The 17,144-nt window shown below is 45.3% G+C and overlaps 1 long non-coding RNA gene across 1 annotated transcript in view; it reads left to right on the top strand.

Moving 5' to 3' along the window:
• Window positions 1-274: 274 nt before the first annotated feature.
• LOC125758115 (uncharacterized) overlaps window positions 275-17,144 on the top strand; it is a 58,956-nt gene continuing 42,086 nt past the window's right edge. Inside the window, exons 1-2 of the long non-coding RNA XR_007415875.1 lie at window positions 275-487; window positions 16,205-16,258. This is a non-coding gene — a long non-coding RNA (uncharacterized LOC125758115). The remainder of the gene's footprint in view (window positions 488-16,204; window positions 16,259-17,144) is intronic.

Below are 17,144 nucleotides of genomic sequence, written 5' to 3'. Positions count from 1 at the left end.
AAGTGTTCTAAACTTGTACTTCTTTTTTTTTTCGAATATTTGCTGTTTGTACTACGTTTTCTTGGTACAATATTTTGCACGTTGTTGACATTGTTGTAATCTACTAGTACATTTAACCCACATTTTCTAACAGGAGGTTCCCCCGCAGTCAGGTGCTCTCGGATATACTGAAACTGAAACTGGCCTCTTTGCAAATTTTGGTGGCGCAGCTTTTCGGGACTTATCCAACCTAGCAACACTGTGTATCAGGCAGCACGTGGAAATCGTCAGGTTGGCGCGCAGGCTTTGTTTTTGTTGTGACATTCGAGACTTGTCATCCATTCATTCGCGTTCATGGACACGTGTTATTTATTATATAGGTTATCAATTGAACGCGAATTGTGTTGCGTGTGCCGAAGCTTTCGTCATGCGTTCTATTGGTCTGAAAACTTCAGTGCGCGAAATCGGGTGGGGCCTGAAGCATAACGCCCGGAACACGCCTCGACAGGTAGGATTTTCGTCTTTTCAGAGTTGCTTGGCTTTGTGATTGATAGTTTCAAGAAATAAGCTATCGCTTAGGTATCCATCGACCAATCCTCGGTGCACACGCATACTGTCAAGTGAATTGAAACGCGAACAAATGAAAACGAACCGTATGCATTGTTTCATGTTTCCAGGTTCGCCTGCATTGGTAAAAATGCCTTCAGCACTATTCGGTGTTATTAATCGGATACGGAGTGATTTCCTGTAATCAGGCGAGATATAAGTTTCATTAAATAGTTGTTTTTCTTTTAGGATCAGACAGTCTCTACGGTAGAGAATGCGATGTGAAACGTCGCAAAGGACAAGCGTTCTCTTGTTTTTTCTAAATCAGTGATCCCGGGCCAGCAATATGAACACATCATGCTAAAAAAACAGCGCGCTAACAAACGGGACGAAAAAGGGTAACATAACACAAGCGCTGACTCTCAATTGGTGCTATATTAAAATATACAGATCACTTAAATGTACATGATATACATAATGAGCATGCACAGAAGAGCTGGCGGAGGAACGCAACAATGCAAATAGACCAAAAATTTTACGCTGAGGAAACTGCACTGGCGCGACAAAAAGGCAAGTCAGACTAACACACCACTGATTAGCGACAAAAATTACTTAGCGCAATACGAACAAGGCACACAAGAAAGGTACACAATTAAGGGACAAGCGCTACTTGCAACTGTTTATTCCACAACATTGTCATGAAACATGCATATACCTTTGGCACATGCACAGATGCGTTCAGTGAAAAAAAAAACAAGAAATTGAAGATAACAGATTTTCTATTGCAAGTACGTGTCGATGAAGCTGAATTCGTTTGAGTGCAGAGTGACGGAAGGTTCCCTAACGCACCCCTCCCCCCTATTCTCAACGAGAAATCCCTCCAGTAACAAACGGGTTTGTTCATTGCAGCTTTTGCCAAGGATCTTTGCCTCGCGAAACAATGCCTCACAATCACCGTGCACTGCACCATGTTTTTAATGAGGGTGGCAGGGTTTTACGCATTTTGAGATTTGTTGACGATTATTTAGTAATACTAGAGCCACAGGCCGGGGGCTTATACAGGGACCAGGTGGACACGATTTTAGTGTTTTTTAACCAGCATGAGAAGGGACTGTCCTTTACACATGAACTTCTTATGCAGGGCGCACTGCAGTTTTTAGATATTAATTTTAGCTATCCGGGACTACACGTGTGCTGGTCGTACTGACCTCTGGCAAAGAAGGGGATTTTACTTTTTGACTCATCTCACTCCAAGACAGTAAAAAGAGCCATTGCATCACTTTGCCTCGAGTCTGCGTTGAAGAAATCGTGCCGCCACGAGATGCAACAGAGCTTTGATGTACAAGTATCGAAGCCGCTGGTGGCAGGCTATCTGCCCACAGTGATCGCAGCAGTTGCTGAAAGCCTGTTGCAGAAGTGCAAACAACGCATACACACAGATGCCAGTGACTTCACCCTGAAGAAACGTGCTCTAGTAGTCGTTCCCTATATGCATAAGGTTTCGCAAAACCTCAAGAAGGTTACGAACAAGCACGACATTGCAGTGGTGTTTTCTGCCCCCAACAAGCTCGCCCGCCTTTGCCCTCGCATAACTGCGGTGAAAGCAACAAGGCGAGGATGCCAAAACAAGCACTTTTGGTCTTACAGGAAATGCACCTGCGGCGTCGTTTATGATATACCACTCTCATGCGGTAAAAGTTACATCGGTCAAACTGGTAGGTGTGCAAATGACCATTTCAGAGAGCATGCCCTGAACATAAAAAAGAAGGAAAGAATGCACTTAGCAGATCACGTGAGCCCTTGGGGTTGTGAGGCATTGTTTCGCGAGGCAAAGATTCTTGGCAAAAGTCGCAATGAACAAGCCCGCTTGTTGCTGGAGGGATTTCTCATTACGAAGAGGGGAGAGGGGTGCGTTCGCGAACCTTCCGTCACTCGGCACTCGAACGAATTTAGCTTCATCAACACATATATGTGATAGAAAATCTGTTATCTTCATTTCTTGTTTTTTTCATTGAACGCATCTGTGCATGTGCCAAAGGTATACACATGTTTCATGACGACGTTGTGGAATAAACAGTTGCAAGTAGTGCTTGTCCCTTGTGTACCTTTCTTGTGTGCAATGTTCGTATTGCGCTAAATAGTTTTTGTCAGTATGCACCAACCAGTGCTGGGCAGTATCGAAGATACATGTATCTGTATCGCGATACGTCTCGCAAAACGAGTATCTGTATCGGTATTTCCGATACATTCAATAATGTATCGTGTATCTTAAGATACAAGATACTGCTATAGAAACACCACCGTGCGAAACAATAAACGTCGACCGGAATTGCGGTTCTCAAGCTGATATTGCTGTCACTAAGCCACCAGAATAAAACTAACGACAGCGACGTTCGTGTATATTTCCGCCAGAGCACTCGAGCGAGTACAGGCGATGAGGTTTAGGCGTCCCTATTGGTGGAACAGAGTCACGTAATGGCGCTCCAGCTATCTCGACAAAAACAAGCGTGCGGATGTCTACGCGCAGCCTACCTTTTTTAAGTGCGAATGCACTTTATAAGCGACCCTGAATCCGCCGTCCCATAGCAACGGCGCGAGGAGCGGAGAGGAGCGTCTGTAGCAACGGCGCAGCGACGTCACACCCCACGTGACTGCGCGCGCTCCGCCCTCCGCTCCGTGGCTGCGCGCGCCCCGCGCATTGCCTGTGGTGATGAAGGCCGGCGGCGAGACGCCGAACGAAAGCGTGCGAAGCGAGCCGAGCACCCCGAAGCCGATCTGGCGCGGGGACGCGCGATGCGTGAGCGAGCGCGGGCCCTCGAATTCGATAGGCCGGACGCGCGCTTCAAGCGAGACTTCCTGGACCGCAGCTTCGGATATAGCTGCGCGGTGTGCGATCGACTGTGGTTCGACAACAACCTGAGCCCCATCTCGGGCGTGCGCAACGCCGCCAACAAGTTGAACGCGTTGCGGGTTCTTTGGAACGAGTTCGGAAGACAGATCATCATCATCTGTAAAAGTGCTTTGCACTTAAAAACGGCCAGACCTCCGTGGGTCGGCTGGCGCGTGCTCTCGCTGCCGTCTCCTTCGCTCGGCTCTGCAGTTTAGTCGCGCGCGCCCCCTCATAGCATCACCCCGTGCTTCGCACTTCCTCATACTCCCCTTCGGGGAAATGCGGGTTTTTTTCTAAATGTTTTCTTTCTTTTGAGTTGTGTTGATGTCATGACACTTGTTCATAGCCACTGCACTCTGCTACGTACTCCAATGTGTGTGGCGTCATTCGCACAAATTCTGATGCCGCTGTACTGTCGCAATCGAAGTTTTTCATGCGTGGTGCTTCATTGCAAAGTCTCAAGAATGGGGTTGCTTTGCGTCTCGCGGCTTTCACACATCAACGATTTGAAAGATCTTGTGGATGTAAGCTTGACTTGCATAGTACGATGAGATTGACATACATTAAAAGGTGATTCTAACAACCGTCCCACTATCGGTGCCGACGTTAGATGCAATAGAAGAAGCATTTACATACTGCAAATATTTTGACGTACTATGTCTTTGTACTTCCTGCTCAATTATTCGAGAAGTTCGTTTAGTGATAATTTGATTGTTAGCACACGTGCTTTCTTTGCTGTCCTCCATTTGCATCCCACACATTACCTAGTCATCTGCATAGTTTTTCGCCCGTCTGTTTATAGTAATATATCTTTTGTAACCTGCTGCTGAAATACGTTCTCTGCTTTATTCTTATTTTTTAACTGTCTGCGAACGTGGTTTCATTTCATATTTCGCGGGCCATCTTTAAAAGCTTGAAAATATTCGCCACGCAGCATGTACACTGACAAAAGGAAAAACTGGATCGGTCGTTTTTATATGCGCTCTATGATGTGTTGAAGCGCAGTTGGCCCTAAAGTGAATATTAAAATGCTGCATAATTGACCTCACTTAATTAACCAGTTAAGCTTAGTAGAAAACATACCATAACGAGCGCCACATGACGGTAAACCGAATACATTTCGTTGCATTCAGTGGCGGTTAACCACTTGTCTTTTTTTTTTTAATTTGGTTCTACTCACGTGCGACACCCTGTATACTTATTCACTTTGAATGTTTAATACGGAACCACCTTGCTATTCGACTTACATATTTTTTTCTCTCTCTGTTGTGTTAGTTCTGTATAACTTATCCACTCCGGCTATAGCCCTGCACTAGGGCACGGCCGGGCTAGACCGCACGCACGCGCGCGCTCGCTTCTTACGGCCTTCGCATCGGGTGTAGTACATGCCTCTCGCCGCTGCTCTGAGGGGGGCGCTGCGACCCTGACCCTCCTCCGCCGCTCCGTGCAGCGCGCGCAACGCCGGTTCGGGCGCGCTTCTTCATTCACCGTGCGTTGAAAAACAAGTTGCCTAATCGTTGAAGACGCACAAATGGTTTATTCTGACTTCTTATATGCGGAATGTGTATCGAGCTTAAGCTTATCGAAAAACGTATAAATGCAAGAGCCGAAAGTACAGCTCTCCTCCATCAAACGTGTAGACGTTCTGAGGTCTGGAAATAAATATTTATTGCACGTAAGCACTCGCAAATAGTTGAACGCTTTCAAGTGAAAACTTTGCCGGACTTCACAAATGTCTCGTTCACAACCTAAAATGCTCCCTAGTCGGCTTGTGTGCGTAGGTGGAAGGCTTGTCGTTTGCGTCAGTCAGTTGGTGTAAGTGATTGACGAGGAGAATTCTTAGGAGTTTTTCGGCTATGAGATCTGCGGATCGTCGGGAGTGGCTGTCGTCAACGCCTTCAGGACAGCTTAAGATGGGAGCGCGTTGCAAGTAGGGCTGGACTGCTGTTTCCAAAACTTCTAGTACATTCCTGCGTGGCAGGTGTTCAGAGGCCTTATCGAAAAAGACCACTATCTTGACCAAAAGAGCTATAGAAACTCAGGCTTCGGGTTGTGTAGTTCGTTCTTGTCTTGTGCTCGCAGTAGCTTGTACAGCTGATGCTGCCTGTTGTTGGTCGTCAGCAGCGCAGCGCAAGAGTCAAATCCGAGGTCTGTATAATAATAATAAGCGACGAGGAGAGTCTGAAAAGTGCGAGCGATTTGAGCGGTTGTACGTTTTAGCGGTGCGATTAGAGCGGTTGTGCGTTGTTAGCAGTGCGATTTGAGCGAATATGCGTATGCGACTTTGTGTTATGAGTTTTGCGTTGTAACCAAGTTATTGATAATTAACTGTAAACTTCTTTTTCCCTTTTAACTGTGTGTCGTGCGTTGCGTTTTCTACTGTGTCTTATTTTACGGCCCAGCCATCCTGACGCTAACAAAAGGAACGCAAAAGAGCTCGGGGTCCCCGGAATTAATGTTTCCAGGTGGTGTTAACACCAGGTACCACTCTCGGGGCGTGCCGTCCGAAGGGGTTATTCAGCAGCAAGAGTCCTCTCTTGTTTTTTTTTTACTTTCTTTCCCCCTATACGCAGTTATTTTCAACCATTAGAGATACAACTCACGTACGTGTTTCAAAGAGCTGTCAAGCTGCAGACCGCAGCTTTTAGCTCTGAAAACCACTCCAAATGTATTTGGAAAAATAAAGAAATAGAAAATAGCTAGCAAAGGGAAGGCGACCTCTTAATTGCGGCCTCATTGTCCAACGAGACCAAGGGCCAAAGGTATTTGGTGCTCTCTGCTTGTAGAACAGGTGCAGCGTTGTTTATATCTCTCTCTGATCGTTGCCAGTGCTTCATGCCTCCTGCATTATGCCTCATGATGGTTAGCACAAACGCAACACGGACGAAAAGAAGAAAAAACGACGACACAAGCGCTATCTAACAACTGAATGTTTATTGGAAAAATCACAAATATATATGTCTAAGAAAGAGAACTGCGTGAGCTGCCCTTCTATCGCTTTGATTGATGAGGAAGTGTCTTTCCTGGAAAGGACGTAGTTTTGTTAGCATACACGTTTTTATCTGTCAATTATATTTGGCACATGTGCGGGTTTGTTGTTTTTTTCTCTTTCTTATACATATATATTTGTGATTTTTCCAATAAACATTCAGTTGTTAGATAGCGCTTGTGTCGTCTTTTTTTCTTCTTTTCGTCCGTGTTGCGTTTGCGCTAACCATCATGAGCATTTTCCAACTCGCCCAATTCGCTACCCTCCTGCATTATGCCTCGTTAGCCGATTCTTCCGCAGTTTTACTGAGTTTAAGCTTGTATTATCCACGAGCACATGCATGCATTATGCGGCGAGCCATCTGATAACATTAGTTTTTTTTTTTTTTTTTAAAGGAGACGATCCTCCCTCTACCCCCGACTTCTTGAATAATCCCCCTCCCCTTTCTCCGTCGAGAACCCCGATTCCGCGGTTTCACAGCGAGCAACACTCTTGTGCCGTGTGCGCGGCGCAGGAGATGCACGGTCAGGGTCGCAGCGCCCCTACCGCCGCCGGGCGGCGAAACATACTGAGAAACTCTCCCATTGCTTTCGCGACGGGTGAGAAGGCCGTAAGAAAAGAAGCGCGCGTGCGGTCTAGCCCGGCCGTGACTAGGGTTGCAGTATATGTAAATAAACAATAAATAAATAAAGAAATATTCGTTTTCCTTTTTTTTTAGATCACCTTAAAGGGGTGGTGCCATCAAATTTCTAGGCTATAACGAGCCTGTTGTGGGTTTCCTTTGTATACAAGGACAATCCACACGAAGGGTTGGACACAGCAAACGTTTAGAATATATTTTAATTCACTTCCAAAGTGTACCTAAATGCCCATTCTTCCGATCAAAACCCATCGCTAGCGCGCCAACACTGACGTAGATCTGTAGGAAGGGCAACGAAAGTTGTAGTGACGTCACACCAGATCTGCTGTAGTGACGTGAGTGACATCCGCCACCTCTGCAACGTACGTACCGGCTGTAGTGAACTAGAATATATTCTAGTTCACTATAGTACCGGCAAAGCATCGGTTGCTACATCACTCGCCGAGTTTCGATCGCTTCCTGGCTAAGTGCGTCACAGCCTTGTGTGGTCACGTGACCACGCCTCCTACACTTCTACGTCACTGCCCAACCTCGGCGCCCAGAAACCGAAACCGAAAGTTGTCCACATCAAAAGGCGATATTAAATTATTTAGCGAGAATACATGAATTTTGGTGCGTGCATCATGCTTCCTGGAGCTATAGGAAACGCTTACATCAAAGAACGCGCAAGCCACAAACATGGTGGCACCACCCCTTTAAAGAATTCTTATTGTTACAAACCTGCACGTAAGCAGAGCTAGAAGTGGCAATAGTGTGAATAGCAGTGATAACCTGCGCCGTTTTGTGCCGCTAGAATACGTCTGAGACGTTTCCTGGCGGCTACGTTATTTTGGAGTAGAAATGGTAAAAGATTGCACGTTAGTGAATATATTCCCTGCGAACGCTTTACGCCAGCAGATAAGTAAAACATGAAAAAGCACTGCAGTTTTATGTCCTCAGTTAAGTGTGAGCGCCGACTATGTAGTTCATCATCTTCACACGATGCGTCACAAACAATATCGCTACCAACGTTATGGCTGCTCTACACCTGTCGGTGGATGCGATATTACGAAAGCAATAATACGCTTGCGGACTAGGTAAGATTACACAGAGGTATTTGTGCCATCATGCGGAGGCATCTTATTAATTAAGGTTCTTGCAAGTAGATGGAAACCAGCTAGCCTGTCGCCAAGTAGATCATCGACGCCCATAAATTACAGAAGTGTCAAGAAAAAAAAACCGCAAAGAGTGCAGCAGCTAAAGACCTGTCACATTAAGCAGCCAAACAAATCCCAATAAGTTGTTTAGAAATGAAACTAATATACCTTTAACAAGAAAGTTTGTATCTTGTGATACAAACAGGTGTTTTGTTAAAATTAAACAAAGTTGGTCGCAGTTAAAGAATTTTCAAGTAAACACATTTCTACATAGGCCTATGCTGCTTCATTACATTTATCTATAATAGCAAGTTTGCAAATGTATCGAAGTATCTTAAGATACAACTGGGAAGTATCGTATCGGATACAATTATTCCAGAAGTATTTTGTATCTGTATCTCAAATACTTCTTGCCCGAGTATCCTGTATCGTATCGCGATATAATTTCAAAGTATCTTTGCCCAGCCCTGGCACCAACTAGGCCCCCAAAAAGTCCTATTAAACACCACTGATTAGGTTTACTTCTTTGTCATGCAAAGACTATACCGATGTTAAGCTGATGCATGACTCTCCCTCTTTTTTAGTGTAAAAGGCTTCCACAAGAACCCTTGTCCTCTGATGATTGTGTGTTAAGAGCACCATCGTATCACTGAAAAGAGGCGTGCACCCACACGTGTGGCAGTGCGAAGGCACAGCTGCAAGTGTTCTTTTAGCCATACATGAACACATTGCACTTTACACTCGCATTTAGCTGGGCAGGTGTGGCGAAATTTTCTCGTGGCTTAGTGCACTTCATGATGCATAGAGGGCAGCTGCCTCTCTTGCAGTCTGCACAACTGGAACAAGGTTTTTCTTTTTCTTCTTTTTTCTTCTTTTTGCTTGCTACCATCACAGCTTAAAGGGACCGACAACTGATTTTTCTCGACCCAGTCTTTTACGGCGCGACAGGAAGCTCACCCTTCGTAGCGTTTGTAGCTGCAGTGGTTTATCCGAAAAGCACGTAGTTAATTTACAAGTAGTATTTTTCGGTCTGAAAGGCTCCAGACACGCATGGAGGCTTGCTCCAGCAACGTTGAGCATTGATAGCGATGCCGCTAGCCCTTGTGAAAGCTGTCGTTCTTTTGCTTTCGCAGGAGTTACTGTAACTATGCTTGACCACCTTTATTTTGAGCTTTCCAACCATTTTTGAAAATAGCAGGCTGTTACAATGATATGTGCGGCTTTATACACCTTCCCGGTATTTGTACAGTGTTGTGTGTGCCTCCGCCCAAGGTTGCTTGCGCCTGTGTCATGGATGGCTTGTCCCGACGTCGTTACTCTCTCGATACACGAGCCAAGCCGAGTAATCGAAAGCGTAACTGTGCATATGTACGGCCACACCGAGTAGCAGCGCGCGTCGTTTCTGAGACGAAGTGTAGGTAGCAAAACTATGTCGCTCCAAAATCTTAGCGACCTGGAAACTGCGTGCACGGTTGCATGAGCACGCTGAAAAGCAGCTCAAGACGCGCTGACGAGCATGGGATCATTACGTCACACGAAGGCAGCGCCACTTTAATGCAAACTACTAACGAAGGCCTATGTGTACATTATTATGGAGTAATACCTTTTAACCCTTTACTGCCGGTTGTCGCGAATTCGCGACATACCGAAAGATGCCGATTAAAGGGACACTAAAGGCAAATATTAAGTGGATGTTGATTGCTGAAATAGCGGTCCAGAAACCTCGTAGTGCTGCTTTTGTGCCAAGGAAGTGCTTATCTTGAAATAAAATCACGTTTTTAGTGGTCCGCATCGCGTTAGCGCGCTTCAAATCTCCCGCCTGAAAATACGACTCTCATACGTCACTGCTGCCGTGCCCAACGTTGCCCGCTTCTACTGCGCGGCCGCCGACACTAGTAGCAGCCGAGCGGAAGTAGCGGGACCCACAGTAGCAACAACGGCGCTGCGGCAAAGACTTGCTCGGATGGGCACATTCAAAACCGTCACCAAGTTGCGGTTGGTCTCGTAATCCTCAGTACGAAAGTGCAGCGAGCACACACGCGGAGGTTTTGACTGTTTAGCACACTGGCGCAATGGCATGACACTAAGCCACTTCGAGCGTAAGGGTTCATTCCGCGGCACCCAGTGAAAAGACACACCGGTTTCCTTGCTGCAGCTCTGGCGTTGTGCACCATTCGGGCATCCGGCAATATCACACGCATGCGGCATTTTGTAGAACTTTCTGTCAGAGCGACTTTCACGAGCGCGCAGAACACGCACGGCAGTACGCGATCCCGAAACTACCACTGAGACGGGCGAGGCACAGTTTGGCGAAAACGGAACCTTTGAACCATGTTTGAACCACGCGCGCCGTTCCCCATGGCAACGCCACGGAGGTTTTGTTTTCCATGAATCAATCGGAAACGAACAAACAGCATTTTATTACGTCTTTTGTTGCTCGGAATGTTCTTTTTTTACTGCTGCTAGTTTGATTACTAGTGATTTATTGTAGGCCGACTTCCCTACGTCATCGGGATCACTTCGAAAATGTCCCACTCGTGGCGCTCATCATGTGATACATTTAGCTTAATTTCTCGGTAAGTAGGGCACTGTCTGTTGATAATATTGCCGTTTTAGAAGTTGTCATACATTGGGCTTTCACTCTGACATAAATTGTTATTTGCCTTTAGTGTCCCTTTAAGTAACACACGAAACGCGTTGATGCCTTCAACGGTGGCTGTCACATATTTGCGGCGAACGTAGCTTTCAGCACGAGACATCTAGCGCCATTGCATGTCAGGTATTGCAAGCTGGAACCCAGTGTTGTGTATGAGACGCCGGAGAACGCGAAGCACGTGCAACAGCTCTCACTACTTCGTTGTTTTCTGCGCGAGAACGTAAGTTCCATCTCGTATAAAATTTTTTCGATGTGTCCGCATACAAGAGGTTGCACACGACATGTCACGTTGTTTTGAAGTACGTTATCATCATCATCATCATCAGCCTGTCTACTCCCACTGCAGGGCAAAGGCCTCTCCCATGTTCCGCCAATCAACCCGGTCCTGTGCTTTCTGCTGCCACGTAATACCTGCAAACTTCTTAATCTCATCTACCCACCTAATTTTCTGTCTCCCCCTCACGCGTTTGCCATCTCTTGGAATCCAGTCAGTTACCCTTAATGACCACCGGTTATCCTGCCGACGTGCTACGTGCCCGGCCCATATCCATTTCTTCTTCTTGATTTCAACTATGATGTCATTAACCCCCGTTTGTTCCCTGACCCACTCTGCTCTCTTCCTGTCTCTTAAGGTTACACCTATCATTTTCCTTTCCATCGCTCGCTGCGTCGTCCTCAATTTAAGTTGAACCCTCTTTGTAAGTCTCCAGGTTTCTGCTCCGTAGGTAAGTACCGGTAAGATGCAGCTGTTATATACCTTCCTCTTGAGGGATAGCGGTAGATTACCATTCATGATTTGATAATGCTTGCCGAATGAGCCCCAACCCATCCTTATTCTTCTAGTTATTTCACTCTCATGGTTCGGATCCGCGGTTACTACCTGTCCTAAGTAGACGTACTCCTTTACAACTTCCAGTGTCTCGCCACCTATCGTAAAGCGCTGTTCTCTACCAAGATTGTTCCACATTACTTTAGTTTTATGCATATTAATTTTCAGACCTACTCTTCTACTTTCCGTATCCAGTTCAGTAATCATGAGCTGCAATTCGTCTCCCGCGTTACTCATCAATGCAATGTCATCAGCGAATCGTAGGTTACTGAGATACTCTCCATTAACTCTTATCCCTAGCTCTTCCCAATCTAGGGCCCTGAAAACCTCCTGTAAACACGCGGTGAATAACATTGGAGAGATCGTGTCTCCCTGCCGTACGCCCTTCTTTATTGGGATTCTGTCGCTTTTTTTATGGAGGACTATAGTGGCTGTGGATCCGCTGTAGATTTCTTCCATTATGTTTATATAGGCTTCGTCGATGCCTTGATTCCGCAGTGCCTGCATGACTGCTGATGTCTGCACCGAATCAAATGCCTTCTCGTAATCTATGAAGGCTATGTATAGGGGTTGGTTGTATTCCGCGCATTTCTCTATCACCTGATTGATTGTATGAATATGGTCTATTGTTGAGAATCCTGTACGAAATCCTGCCTGGTCCCTTGGTTGATTGAACTCCAATGTCGTATTAATTCTGTTAGCAATTACTTTTGTAAATAGCTTGTAGACAACCGACAGTAAGCTTATGGGCCTGTAATTTTTCAGGTCTTTGACGTCCCCTTTCTTATGGATCAAGTTGATGTTGGCATTCTTCCAAGATTCTGGTATCCTCCCCGTCGAGAGGCACTTCGTATACAGGGTGGCCAGTTTCTCTAACATAATCTCTCCACCGTCTTTCAACAGGTCTGATGTTACCTGATCCTCACCAGCTGCTTTGCCTCTTTGCATTCCCTTTAGGGCTTTCTTTACTTCTCCTGTCAATACTGGTGGGATGTGAGATTCCTCTGCGCTATTACTCCTTCTTACGTTATCATCCTGAATGGCTCGGCTGCTGTACAGATCTCTGTAGAACTCTTCCGCTACCTCAACTATTCTATCCATATTGTTTGTGACCTTGCCTTCCTTATCCCTTAATGCATACATCTGATTTTTGCCTATGCACAATTTTGTCTTCATAGCTTTGAGGCTTGAAGACAAAATTGTGCATAGGCAAAAAGTACGTTATTTCCTGCGCAATCCTCTCTTCTGTGGTATGTCGCGAATTCGCGACATCCGGCATTTGAGTCAGTCAGTGACGACTGCCGGTATGACAAGTTCATGATGGACTTCCGCTCATTTTATGGGAAAAAAAAGGCCTCGCATGCGCTTGCCACCTGAAGATAAAAGTGACGACAGCTGTCTCAATGACAGCGAAGACGGCGATGTCGATCCTCATGCACAAGCACGAGTGTCTTCATCGAGCAGTGAGGATGAATACCTAGGCGTCACCTTATCATCTGACCTTTCCTGGAACGCACACATCAACAACATCATATCATCCGCGAACAGATCCCTCGGTTTCCTAAAGCGTCATTTGCGTCACGCACCACTAGACATAAAACTTCTGGCTTACAAATCACTCATCAGACCCAAACTAGAATATGCAGCGCCCATCTGGAGCCCGCACCAGACATACTTAATAAACGAACTAGAATCTGTACAAAATCGTGCCATTAGGTTCATTCATTCTTCATATTGATACGACATAAGCATATCATCCTTAAAACGTGACATTGATGTCGTTAATCTTTCTGTGCGTCGCCGCATCGCCAGTCTGTGTTTGTTTCACAAGTTTTTCCACAGTTCCCTCAATCAAGCACCTTACATCATTCCACCGACGCGCATATCTCACCGCACGACCCATCCTTATTCAATCGCACGCGCTCATGCTCGCACTACTACTTTTGCTGCCTCATTTTTTCTTCGCACAGCAGTGGACTGGAATGGCCTTCCCCGTGACCTTGCAGCCATCACGTGTTCATCATCTTTTGCGCAAAACATAAATGCATATTGTTCGTCATGAAGATCACTCCCTGTAACCTCCATTTGTGTAACCCACCCCTTATGTAATACCCCCTCACCGGGGTCTTTAAGGTAATAAAGTGAAGTGAAGTGAAGTGAAGATGTGGTAGACCAGCCAAGCTAGTGCCTGTCTAAAACATGCAATGCGGTGGAAAAAAAGGACTGTCAAGAACAGCGGGAAGTGCCACACTGGAAAACCGCTCATCCTCAATATGACACTGTCCGAGCTCCTATTGAATATTTCAAGCAATTTATATGACACCTTCACGGAACACATCGTTCAGCAGAGCAATCTGTTTGCGACGCAGAAAAATCTGAACAGAGGGCTGGCTCTGTATCGTGGTGAGCTAGATCTATTTCTCGGTGCCGTCACCTTCATGTCATTCTGTCGGCTCTTAAGAAGTCGGCTATACTGGGCGGCGTAGTCTAGGGCACACAGGGTGGCCGACACGATGTCAGGTGATTGGTAGGAGGAAGTAAAGTCAAACTTGGATTTAACAACAATGGTTATGCCAAGTTACGTCCCCCTGAAGAAATCCACTTCATTGATGCGGCGATGCCATACTTGCGTTGCAATGAACATATTGAGCTACTATTGGCTTAAGTGCCGGTTGTCGCGAATTCGCGACATACCTAAAAGTATGCATTAACGTTGCATTTTGGATAATGCAACCGCTGATTTAAGTTAAGGTTGCTATTTAAAGCTGAAAAATGAAAAACAATTTTTTTTCTTCGGCGCTTTCATAATTCAGGCATTAAAGTCAAACTTGCATTTAACAACAATGATGACGCCAAGTTACGTCCCCCTGAAGAAATCCACTTCATTGATGCGGCGATGCCATACTTGCGTTGCAATGAACATATTGAGCTACTATTGCCTTAAGTGCCGGCTTAAGTGCCGGTGCCGGTTAAAGAAATGAACAATATTTCAATACTAACAAAAAAATTGTCGACCGCCTACAGCAATCAACGGTCACGTGGCCGTCTTGATCGGATCATTCATGTTTTTGCCACCAGAGGCGCCACAGGTCATTTTTCGCGACCTTCAGTTAAGGAATAAAGATATAAATCTATCTCTCACGAAAAAAACAGGGTTGGTTTGAGTCAGTGCAACGGACAATCTTTACATCAATGGAGTCAACTCATCTCATATTCTGGGCAGTTGTCGGTCCCTTTAAATCTAGAGGTGTGTGAATAGTGAAATTTCATCTCGAATCGAATTCGAATCGAATAGTGCCGAATAGTGGCTGAAAATATCGAATATCGAATCGAATATCAAATAGTATCAAAGCGTGCACCGCCAGTTACGGCAAGACAAAAAAAAATCAAGGAAGCTACTGCGTGGTGACAGCTTTGTAGCGCACTTGTTCGGGAGTCTTTCTTTTTTTTTTTTCATTTTTTTAGCTTTTATTGGCATGCAACCATGTTAATAGAAGAACTGCCATTCTAGTCAGCAGCGCCACTTTTAACCTCTTAATGGGTAACAGAGGGTGGTACGGTAGTTAGCTTTTTTTTTTTCCTATGGCCGTGCAATATGGCTCATCTGACAACGGTCACGTTATTGTGCTCCATCGCCATGGGTGCTCTGGGCCCGAAAATCTTCTGGTGCCCGTTCACAGCAGCGCTTTGATTGCGCGCCGAAACGATGGGAGTTTCTGATATAACGGAGTTTCTGAATGAGTGGTCAGTGCGGCAGTGGCGACTGCACAGCGTGAACAAATTTTCGCATCTGAAACCAGTCATCAAGGGTTTCGCAAGCCAAAGTCTGGACGTTTTACGGCCCTTGCGGCATATGCGACCGAACTATGCAAGAAATCCGGAAGCGAAGTTGAGAAGGGCTTGCTACTTTTCTTGTCTTTCTTTTTTTTTTGACGTGCGATCGTTTTTGAATCAGGAAATCGGTGAAAGTTTTAACGAGAGGCCTATTGAACGACGTTAGCGTTAGTTTTAGCCAGCCCACCTTTACCATGTTTCGCCATTGGCCTATGTCGCGTTTTAGATATTCGTCCTGTCGAATTATTCGAAAGTTCGAATACTAGCGATTCGAAAGTCGAATTGAATTATACGATTAGGTAATATTCAAATTCAAAACTCGAATATTTGCACACCCCTACTTAAATCTGGTTCCTTGGCTCTGAAGAGATAGCTGACTAGATCAGGAAGCGACACTGCCTGCTTCGTGCACAGCTGCTTTGGACTGTACAGGTGGTGCCACCTAGAGTGAACCGCGATGTAAACCAGGTGCACGAGGCCGATAGAAGTCTACTGCAGACCACCCGCTCCTCTCTGTTTTTGTATTCATTTGGGTCTTATATTTGCAGAGCCAACACTGCTCAACTTCACAGCCATGCTGTTTGTTAGGGTGATTCTTCTATTTTATTTGGTAGGAAATGTTTGAGCAGTTTATTCTTATTCCTGGGCATGCGTGACATGTGCCGCCTACTTTTCTAACGTGATTGTGTCTCATGTTGTTTGCAGGTGCATGCTGGATCTTATCAGCACTGATGCAGTAGGTGCAGCCTCCATGTAAAGGTATTCTTGTCTTGTTGAACACGTTATAGTACAGCAACACTGCATATTATGGATTTATCCCTGCTTAGTAAATGTGCAAAAGGGCACAAAGTGCATGTGTTTTAGCTTTGCGCAGCACTTATAGTACTCATTTATACAACCAGCCATATTAAGAAAACCGAAAGATAACCTTTTTAACATTTTAACAGGAGTGATACATCTGCACATTGCATGCGTGAAAGCACTAAAGCAAATGGTTTGCGAAGTTTCACACGGTGTTTTTTTATTTCCCAGAGCATACTACAATCATTAGACTTCAAACAGCATTATATTCACATATTTTTGAAAAACAAACCAATCACTTTTCTAGATTAAGCCACACTCCTCTATCACATGGCATCACACAGAATGCCACTGCTCAGGAATAGAGGGGAAGTATGCATGCAGGTGGTAGTACTTCTGGTACACAAGATTCTGCTTCGGTATGTGAAACTCCACATAAAATGCACTTTAGAAGTGACAAATGTGCACAGGCATAATGGCAGGTAATTACTTCCACTCTCACTCACCTTTGCGAAGACAGTGTTCAAATTGCAATCCAATATTAATCAATGCAACAACTATAAAGAACTTGTTATTGCATTATGGTCTCAAGTTGATGCACGAGGTGAAGACTGTGATACATCAACTGTAGGAGAGCCGTGTGCATACAGTGCACTAGAGTACAGTAGACTCGTTAAATGGAATCTCAAGCGACCAAGAAAATGTGTTCTTTAACAGGAGTTCCATTACTGAGATGAACAGCGTTGCAGTATTCAGGCACGAAACCAATCATAGTAGAAGCAGAAGTAGACTGTGAGTCTACTGTATTCTAGCACACTGTCATATTCATTGCAGTCATTTCAGT

This window comes from Rhipicephalus sanguineus, chromosome 4 (assembly GCF_013339695.2).
Source record: "Rhipicephalus sanguineus isolate Rsan-2018 chromosome 4, BIME_Rsan_1.4, whole genome shotgun sequence".
Lineage (NCBI taxonomy): Eukaryota > Metazoa > Arthropoda > Arachnida > Ixodida > Ixodidae > Rhipicephalus > Rhipicephalus sanguineus.
The sequence above is the reverse complement of the archived record's forward strand: the minus strand, read 5'-3'. Positions and strand labels throughout refer to the sequence as shown.